Below are 11,091 nucleotides of genomic sequence, written 5' to 3'. Positions count from 1 at the left end.
CCCAGCGCAGTCCTCCCGGCAAACAGGCCATTCAGCCCATGCCTAACCATCAAACATCCCCTTTACCCCATCCCATACCAATCCCAATTTACTCTCCCCACATTCCCCTCACCCACCTCGTTTCTACCACTCATTTACACATTAGGGACAATTTACAGTGGCCAATTAACCCACTAGTCTTCAGGATGCGGGAGGTAAGTGGAGCAGCCAGAAGAAACCACGTGGACACAGGGAAAATAAGCAAATCCGCACCAACAGCACTGGAGGTCAGGATTGGACCTGGGTCACTGGAGCAGTGAGGAAGCAGCTCGACTAACGGTCACCGGACAACAGGACTGATCAACTTACCTTGGAGTAACTGCAGTCCAGATTCACTGGCTCGAATCCCAAGAAAAGGAAGTAAATTGGACTTTAGAAGAAAGAGGCAGTCTCGTTGGGACACACAAGATTCAGACAGGGATTGTCATAGCTGTTTTGTCAGAGTGGAGAATCTAGAACTGGGGACACAGTCTCAGTATAGCGGTTTGGATATTTAAGAATAAATGAAGGAGCTAGGGCTTTTCCTTTTGGGGAGAAGGAAGAGGACAGGTGACTTGATAGAGGTGTACAAGATGATAAGAGGCATAGATCGAGTGGACAGTCAGAGACTTTTTCCCAGGGCGACAATGGCTAACACGAGAGGACATAATTTTAAGGTGATTGGAGGAAGGTATAAGGGGTTGTCAGGGGTAAGTTCTTTACACAGAGAGTGGTGGGTGCGTGGAACACACTGCCGGCAGAGGTTGTGGGGGCAGATACATTTGGGACATTTAAGAGACTCTTAGATAGACACATGAATGATAGAAAAATGGAGGGCTATGTGGGAGGGAAGGGTTAGATAGATCTTAGAGCAGGATCAAATGCTGGCACTACATTGTGAGCCGAAGGGCCTGTACCGTGCTCTAGTGTTCTATGTTCTATAACAGATCTTGGGCATTCAATGCTTCTGTCTTTTCTGGTGAATTATTGCATGGGAAAGAATTAATGAAGCACGTGAAGAAATTAAATATGTTCTAAATTTCTCCATTCAGAGTACTAAGGCTGTTTGTAATTCTCTACTGCAGAGAGTCATGGATACTCGGTATTAATATTCAAGACTGAAATCAATAGATGTTTAGACACTGAAGGGAATATATGATCAGAGCAGTGATCACATTGAAGGGTGGAACAGACTTGCATAAGAACATAAGATCCCAAGAAAGGGGAGTAGACCACTTGGCCCTGCTCAAGTAGTCATCAAGAACACGGCTGATATTCTACCTCAACCCCATCCACGTTTCCCTGGATTCCCCGAACACTCAGAAATTAATCATTTCTGTTCTTAGTGAGCTCAACAACTGAACCTCCACGTCTCTCCAGGGTAGAGAGTTGCAAAGGTTAACCGCCCCCTGTGTGAAGACATTTCTCCACATCTCAATCTTAAGCAAAAAGTGCTGGAAACACTTAACAGGTCAAGCAGCATCTATCGAAAGAGGAATAAGAGTTAACCTTTCAGATCTGAAGTCTTTGGTTTGATTTTCAGACCTAAACAACCTACCTGTTACTTTAATACTGTGACCTCATGGTTCCTTTGCCAAAGGGACATATATATATTTATAAATATACATAGAATAGAGAACAGTACAGCACAGAACAGGCCCTTCGGCCCATAATGTTGTGCCAACATAGCTAATCCCTCCCACCTACAGAATGCCCATATCCCTTCATTTTCCTCTCATTCATGTGCCCATCCAAGCCCCTCTTAAAAGTCCCCAATGAATTTGCCCCCACCACCCTATCAGGCAACGCATTCCAGGCATCCACCACTCTCTCAGTAAAAAACTTACTCTTCATGTCTTTTCTGAACCTACCCCCCCCCCCCACCTTAAACACATGCCCTCTGGAATTGGATCACTCAATAATGGGAAAAAGATATTGCCTGTCCACCCTATCTATGCCCCTCATTATTTTATACACTTCCAACAGATCACCCCTCAGCTTCTGCCGCTCCAGAGAAAAGAGCCCAATTCCGTCCAGCCTCTCCTGATAGCACATGCCCTCTAATCCAGGCAGCATCCTGGTAAACCTCCTCTGCACCCTCTCTAAAGCCACGACATCCTTCCTATAGTGAGGTGACCAGAATTGAACGCAATACTCTAAATGCAGCCTAACCAGAGTTCTTCTATATATTACTTCTTATGCTGAAATAAGAAATGAAGAACTGTTATAAGAAGTCACAAGAGCAGCCCACAAGAAAGATTACAGTCACTAATGCACTTAATTAACTTAATCTGGGAAAGACTCGGGGTAGTTGACTTTTGGTCATTGTGAGTAACTTCTGTTGGGAAGTGGATGTGTGCAAATGAGGGTTTTTTAAAATTTATTTAGTTACAGGGTGTTGTTGGAAAGGCTGGCATTTTTACTCATCCCTAACTCTACACGAGGAGATAACAGTGAGCTGCCTTCTTCAAATACTGCAGTTCTTCTGATGAAGGTATCCCTTCACTATGGTGTTAGGTGAATATACACAGGATTTGTTTTTTTTTGTAGTGATGCCTTCTGCAGTCAAATAGCCCGCTGATCTTTGTATGAAGAAATGATGTTGGTTGTGAGGAAAACTAGTCGTGTGAGTGAGCCCTACAAGGAAAGGAAGGTTGAATATTGTGCAAGGAAAATGTTAGCTATCGTATAAAAGCTGCACTGTTACAACAAGGTCCAACACAAACTTGAGGAACAACATCTCACTTTACATCTGGGAATATTGAAGCCTTCTGGACAATATTGAATTCTCCATCTTTAAGTAACTTGTTCTTTCTTTTGCCTGCATCAGGATTGGCCATTTCTGCCAGTCATCCATCTATGACTTTGGCTCAGTTTCTCTCCGTCTATTAGCATTGAATGGCTTGCTGGGCATGTCCCACAGCCCTGTTACTATATTTCATTTCTATCTATTTATTTATTAGTCACATTTTCATCGAAACACACAGTGAAATGCTTCTTTCTGCGTTACTGAGAATATGACGGGGGCAGCCCGCAACCACTAAATGCAGATTAAAGTGTGCTTCTGACCGCCACATTAACTCATTTGGTCTCACCCTATCGTGGGTATTTCCTTTGATCTATCCATCCCTCCCCCATCTTCTCTGCAATTTGTTTTCTCTCTTTCCTACTTCTCAAACCTGTAATATTAACTCTGTTTATCTTTCTGCAGATGCTGTCTTACCTGCTGAGTGGTTTCAATGTTTCCTGATTTTATTTCAGACTTCCAGCATCTAAGAATTACATGAAATGGAAGTCAAAGTAAAAAAAGGTGTTTATGAAGTAACATCCTATGGGTTTCGAGAGAGGAATTGTTTACGATGAATGAATGGTTGCTAACCATAGGGTACAAATGTAAACTAATGTCAAAGAAAAACGTCTTACGCAGCAAGTTGGAAAACTATCTGATGGGGTGATGATTCCAAATTCCAGGAGAAAAAATGAAGATGGGGAAAGCAGTAGGGGAAGTAGGAATCACGGGGTTCCTCTTTGAAAGACCCAACCTAGACTTGATGGACTGAACAATCTCCTTTGTTGTACTATGATTCTGCATTCTTGAGCATCGGAATTGTCTGTTTTTAGTGAATAAACAAGCTCCTGTGTTTTTTATTGAGGTGGAGTTCAGGATGTATGGTCCACTGGGAGAAATCCCTCTTTGAACCTGTCAACAATAAGGTTTCACGTTTCCCCAGTCGGCCTCTTAAATTATCTTCCAGGCCAGGACTCTCTCCCTTTATTAGCAGGAGTAGTTTTCAGGAAGAGATTCTTCTGAGGGAATTATCAGAGAGAACATGGCCTTTCTGTCGCAGAGTATGCAGACCTGATGAAAGACACAAAACCCTCCTCCTACAGCCGTCTCCACCACTACTGGATTGCAGTGCCGTAGTTCAATAAACACGGAGGTGGAACTGTTGGTATTGGTTTATTATTGTCACTTGTACCGAGGTACAGTGAAAAACTTGTTTTACAAACCGATCGTACAGATCAATTCATTACACAGTGCAGTTACATTGAGTTAGTACAGAGTGCATTGATGTAGTACAGGTAAAAACAATAACAGTACAGAGTAAAGTGTTACAGCTACAGAGAAAGTGCAGTGCAATAAGGTGCAAGGTCACAACAAGGTAGATCGTGAGGTCAGAGTCCATCTCATCGTATAAGGGAACTGTTCAATAGTCTTATCACAGTGGGGTAGAAGCTGTCCTTAAGTCTGGTGGTCCGTGCCCTCAGGCTCCTGTATCTTCTACCCGATGGAAGAGGAGAGAAGAGAGAATGACCCAGGTGGGTGGGGTCTTTGATTATTGGCTGCTTCACCAAGGCAGCGAGAGGTAAAGACAGAATCCAATTGTTGAATCACTCTGGAGAAATGGACTAAATGCTCATCTCCATCCGTAAGTGTGTGAACCATGCGATGGGATTATAAAGACTAAAATGTTTTTCCAATGGTTCCTGTTTCAGAAGCTTCCCACAGATGCTTCCAGGCTTAGTAAGAAATCGGTCTCAACAAAGCGATGGTAATGTTTTGTAATCTCTTCATCTCCTTCCTCTTCTTGGGCAGTCTCTTGGGATCAAGGGCTTGCTTTCTCTCTGGTTTTGATGTGGGTGATGAGGCCAATGATGACTGCTCTGCAGGTGGCTCAGGAGGCCCCTGATGTGGGTATGTGGGTCGTTCATGTGATGGTGTCTTCCTTCTGTCATTTACGTACTATGTACTGCTCTCCTGAAAGCAACTAATTCTCGGTGACCTCACAACTGGTGTTTCTTCATACAAACAACCGCAGGCTATTTGACCGCAGAAGGCATCACTACAACAGCAAATCCCGTATTTACCCGCCTAAGATCACTGTTGATGGACTGCAACAGTTCAAGAAGGCAGCTGTTGACCACCTTCTGAAGAAGATGGACTCTTGACCTCACAATCTACCTTGTTATGACCTTGCACCTTATTGTCTACCTGCACAGCACTTCCTCTGTAATTGTGACACTTTACTCTGTACTGTTTTTTTTACCTGTACTATCTCAATGCACTCTGTACTAACTCAATGTATCTGCACTGTGTAATGAATTGACCTGTACGATCGGTATGCAAGACAAGTTTTTCACTGTACCTCGGTACAAGTGACAATAATAAACCAATACCAATACCAGTTAGGGGCTGACAAACATACTAGCCTTCCCGGCATCACCCAGATGATGAAATATAAATAAATTTAACAAATCTAACTAACAAATGCATTTCCAAAAGTGGTCACTCCCAATAAGCAGGAATCAATTGTCCCATGTCCTTGCCCAGATTAAGTGGGTGCACTTAGTACATGCACTGGTGACTGAAATTTTTCTTTTGGCCTGTCCTTGTGGTTTAGGGTCCTCAATATTTCACTGAGTTTTTACTAAACTGGGCTTGGCTGCTGCCGTGATACTTTGCAAGCTCTGCCCCCTGATGGTATTAGCGGAACTACAGCTCAGTCTTTAAGGTGCTTTTTTCAAGAGGAGCAGCGTATTTTGCTGTTGAATGTCACAGTGCTCCAGTCATAAGGTGTGAGGACACATGGAAACAAGGAAAGAATTGCAATTCAGTGGAGTTTTAGAGGGAAAGGGAAAGAAACTGGTGCAGAAGCCAAGACTAGGGTACACAGCGAAAAAGTGTAGAGACAGGCCTTTCAGAGGCGGGAAACTCTCCGATCCACCAAGATTGGCAGAAATTTGAAAATTCTTTCCATGATCAATGACTAATGTTGCATGAATCATTGATTTTAAATCCGACATTGAGGGAATTTTGTTGGTATTAAGAAAGGTCATGGTGCAAAGGCAGGAATTTGTGTTATGTAGAAGTAGAGCCAAACATCTCATTGAGTGACAGAGGAGGGGCTATACTGCCAACTCCTATGTCTGTACTACTGCTTATACAGCTTTCCCACCCAAAAAAAAACAGGGGTTGAGTTTTAAAAGATAAATTTTCACAGCCCTTAGATGTTTCAAATTAATCCAAAGTCAGCTAACAGACTTGTTGAGGTGTATTCACTGCAACAACGATGGCAACAATCTTAAACTCTCAATGTGTAATAATGATCACGTACTCTGATGAAAGGTCATTGGGCTGAGGCGATTACTCTGTTTCTCCCTCCAAAGACGCTGCCATCGTTAGAACACTCTAAACTTATTTTCGGATTTCTAGTGTCTGCGGTATTTCAGTTTTGAAATATATAGGAGGGAAAAGCAGAGCAGTGATAGGTGGACAAAAGAGGGGAGGGCACAAGGTGGTGATAGGTAGATGCAGGTAGGAGATAGTGGTAGGCAGGTGATATATAGGAGGGAAATTCAGGACTGAAGATAGGAAAGGGGAAGCCCGATATATAGGAGAGAATATATATCGGGCTTCCCTTATTCCTATCTTCAGTCCTAAAGAAGGGTCCTGACCCGAAACGTTACCGCCTGCTTTTCTCCACGGATGCTGCCTGGCCTTGTTCACTAATAGGAAGTTTACAGCAGCCAATTAACCTACCGATCCGTATGACTTTGGGATGTGGGAGGAAACTGGAGCACCCGGAGGAAACCCACGCAGTCACAGGGGGGAGAACGTACAAACTCCACACCGGCAGCACTGGAGGTCAGAATTGAACCAGAGTCACTGGAGATGTAAGGCAGCAGCTCTACCAGCTGTTCCTCTGTGCTGTTCAAGTCTGTCTTTAGTTACATCAGCGGAGGAATAAATCTTGAACAGGGAACTGGAGCCACCGTCTTCTTTGAGATTGTAGTCATAGGATCTCTTATGTCCACTTCGGATTTTGGTTTACAGAATCAAAGTACTGCCAATGCTGGAAATCTGAAACAGAAATATTTCAGAATCAGGTTTATTATCACTGACATAAGTCGTGAAGTTGTTTCATGGCAGTAGTACAGTGCGAGACATAAACAATATCAATTGTGGACAAGCAATATCTTTTTCCCATTATTGAGTGATCCAATACCAGAGGGCATACATTTAAGGTGAGAGGGGGATAGGTTCAGAACAGATGTGAGGGGTATGTTTTTTACTGAGAGAGTGGTGGATGCCTGGAATGCGTTGCCTGATGGGGTGGTGGAGGTAAATTCATTGGGGGCTTTTAAGAGGGGCTTGGATGGGCACATGAATGAGAGGAAGATGGAGGGAGATGGGCATTCTGTAGGTAGGAGGGATTAGCTATGTCGGCACAACATTGTGGGCTGAAGGGCCTGTTCTGTGCTGTACTGTTCTATGTTCTATAAAAATTACTAAAAGATACAAAAATAAATAGTGCAAAAGAGGAATAACGAGGTAGTATGCTACTGATCAATTACTGGTAAATGAATTAGTATAGATGGATACTCGATGGTCGGCATAGGTATGGTGGGCTGAAGGGCCCACTTCTGTGCCATGTGATTCTATGAAAGAGGATCACTTGCCCGTCTCACCACTAGAGAGGGCCTACATCGTATGCTCACGTTTTTGCAGTATAATGCAAGCTGATAACCTTCTCATTACAAACAACAGCGGGCTACTTGACGGAGAAGGCATCACTTCAAAAGCAAATCACTCTGAGACACCGAGGCTTCCATCATCAAAATGCCACCCTCATTCAGGATTGGCACTGGGCTACTACTTTTGATTCCTGGATAAATTAGTAATTCTAAAAAAAACAGTTTCCTTCCTTTTACCCCCTTTCTTCTTCCGCACGTTGGAACTTTATGGATCCGGTTCACCTCACTGTAATATCTCGCTGAGCAACAAAGGAGCTGGAGGGTCGGGCAGCATCTGTGGAGGGAAATGGACAGTTGATGTTACGGATCAAGACCCTTCATCAGCACTGACATAGCCAGTAATGAAAAGGTGAGGGGAAGGGGTGGCAGGTGATAGGTAGATCCAAGTGAGAGGGGGGTGATAGGCAGGTGAGGGGGAAGGGGAGAGTGGGAATCATGTAAGTAGCTGGGAGGTGATAGCTGGAAGTGACAAAGGCATGAAGAAGAAGGAACAGAAAAGGACAGTGGACCATGGAATAAAGGGAAGGTGAGGAGGGGAACCAGAGGGAGGAACGTGTGGGTGGTGGGCAGATCAAGAGGGCAGGCGAGTGGAAAGAGAAGGGGTGACGGGGGCCAGTGGGATAAGGAGAAAGCAAGGGACAGAGGGGAGTGTTTACTGGAAGCTGGAGAAATCGATGCTCAATGCCGTCAGGCTGGAGTCGAGCATTTTTGCACACAATCGTCCACTTTCTCTTCTGGTTGAGCCTCGAAACTTTCAGTTTAGTTGCAGAGGAGATAAACAACTTGCACCTTACACTGTCTTTCCCGCCACTCAGGATTTCCAGAGTCCCTTAAAGTTGTAGAATTCCTTCAGTAGTGGAGCTACTGCTCTATTCTCTTGCCTCCCTCTTTGCAAGTAGGAAGTTACCAATAGACCTCCGTAAGATCAATGATCGGCAATGGCCAGTGCATATTTTGTACCTGTGAGAAATGATTAAGTAGGTGTCAAAGTATTTCAATTTTTCATTGAAATGTTGAACATGCAAGAGAAATAAAGGATGGCAGACGCTGGAATCTAGATGAAAAACACGACGATGTTGGAGGAGCTCAGCAGGTTCAGGCAGCATCCGTGGAGAAAAGCAGGCGGTCAACGTTTCGGGTCAGGACCCTTCTTCAGGACTGAAGATAGGAAAAGGGGAAGCCCAATATAAAGGAGGGAAAAGCAGAGCAGTGATAGGTGGACAAAAGAGGGGAGGCAGGGTGGGCACAGGTTGGTGATAGGTAGATGCAGGTAAGAGATGGTGATGGGCAGGTGTGGGGGAGGAGGGGAGAGCGGATCCACCGGGGGGATGGGTCAAAGGTATGGAGGCAGGCGGCATGGGCGGAGGGGAGGAGAGGAAAAGGTGAGAGAGAAGAAAGGTGAGCAGAAAAAAGAGAGGCAGGCGAGGAAAGGGAAGAAGAGGCGAAGTAGGATAGGGGGTTGGTTTACTTAAAGTGGGAGAATCCAATGTTCATCCTCTTAGGCTGCAAGGTCCCAAGACGGAAAATGAGGTGTTGTTCCTCCAGTTTGCGCTTGAACTTCTCCCAGCAGTGGAGGAGGCCGAGGACTGACACATCAGTGATGGAGTGGGAGGGGGAGTTGAAGCATTACATACAACTTGCAAATATATGGAGAGAGTTACACAAGAGGCTGCAGATGCTGGAGCCACAAACAAACTGCTGGAGGAACTCAACGGGTCGAGCAGCATCTGTGGAGGCAGAGGGACAGGTTACGTTTCGGGTTGTGACCCTGCATCAGGACTGGAGCAGTGTCACAACCTGAAACTTGCAATTATATAGTGACTTCAATGTCCCAAGTCAGCTGGAGTCGAGCATTTTTTCACACAATCGTCCACTTTCTGTGCCTGGGGGTGTTTTATGATGTAAAGATGAATAAGTCCACACTGTTGTTCAGAGTTAACTCTTCCCCGTCCTAATCCTGAAGACAGTATATCAATTGCACAGACTTTGGTTCACTAGCCCTTAGAGTCAAACAGAAACAGGCCCTTTGGTCCACAAGTCCATGTCAACTATCAGGGGCAGGCACGGTAGTGTAGTGGTTAGCGTAACGCTATTAAAGTGCCTGCAACCCAGGTTCAATTCCAGCCGCCGTCTGTAAGGAGTTTATGCATTCTCCCCGTGTCTGCGTGGGTTTCCTCCGGGTGCTCCAGTTTCCTCCCACATTCCAAAGACGTATTGGTTAGGAAGTTGTGGGCATGCTATGTTGGCGCCGGAAGCGTGGCGACACTTGCGGGCTGCCCCCCAGAACACTCTACACAAAAGATGCATTTCACTGTGTGTTTCAATGTACATGTGACGAATAAAGATACCTTAATTACCCATCTACACTAACCCATCTACCAGTACCAGAACTTGGCCCTCAGCCTTCAATGCCTAGGCCTAGGCACTTGTCCAAATGCTTCTTAAATGTTATGAGTGTACCTGCCTTCACACCCACTTAAGTAATGCATTCCAGATTCCAACCGCTCTCTGGGAGAAAAAGATTCTTCCTCAGATCCCTTCTAAATCTCTTTCCCTATATCCTAAAACTGCCCTCTAGTTTTTGACACATCTTTTATGGGGAAAGGTTTCCTACATTCTACTCTGGCTACATAGTTTTGTACAACTCAGTCAGGTTTCTCCTCCACTTAAAAGAAAAACAAACCCAGTCACCAGTCTCTTCTCACAAGAGAAATGCCCCAGCCCAGGCGGAATCCTCGTGAATCTCCTCTGCATCCCTTCAGTGAAAGTTTAAATTTTTTCAGTCTGATTAACCTTCCAGGGATGAGTAACCATGGTGAAGGTGCCACATAAATATGGTGGGATGTAGTGTTTATATTTTTATTCATTTATTGTCCTCAAGAAGATGGTGGTGAGTCTCTCTCTTGAATCGCTATAGTCCTTCTGGTGAAGGTACCACGATGTTGTCAGGTAGAGAACTGCTGGATGGAGACCCAATGATGATGAAGGAACAGAGTGTTTGAATTGGAGAGAAGGTGGTGAACCCCATGCCCTTGTGCTTCTTGGTCACGGCTTTAGAAAGTTCTAGCAGTCAGCGTAACGCTATTACAGCGCCAGCGACCCAGGTTCAATTCCGGCCGCTGTCTGTAAGGAGTTTGTACGTTCTCCCCTTGTGTCTGCGTGGGTTTCCTCCGGGTGCTCCGGTTTCCTCCCACATTCCAAAGACGTACGGGTTAGGAAGTTGTGGGCACGCTATGTTGGCGCCGGAAGTGTGGCGACACTTGCGGGCTGCCCCCAGAACACTCTATGCAAAAGATGCATTTCACTGTGTTTCGATGTACATGTGACTAATAAAGATATCTTATCTAGCACATAATTTGAGATAAATAACACATAGATGATACCTGAACTTATTTCTTGACCAGTTTCAAATGGGATGTTAATTCAACAAAATTTCATGTAAGATAAGGCTTCATCAAACCATAGGATGCTGAAATAGGCCCTTTGGCCCACCATATCCATGCTGACCATCAAGTAGGCATTTACCACTAAGCTACA

This window comes from Pristis pectinata, chromosome 1 (genome assembly GCF_009764475.1).
Source record: "Pristis pectinata isolate sPriPec2 chromosome 1, sPriPec2.1.pri, whole genome shotgun sequence".
Taxonomy (NCBI): Eukaryota; Metazoa; Chordata; class Chondrichthyes; order Rhinopristiformes; family Pristidae; genus Pristis; species Pristis pectinata.
This window is presented reverse-complemented; position numbering follows the sequence as displayed.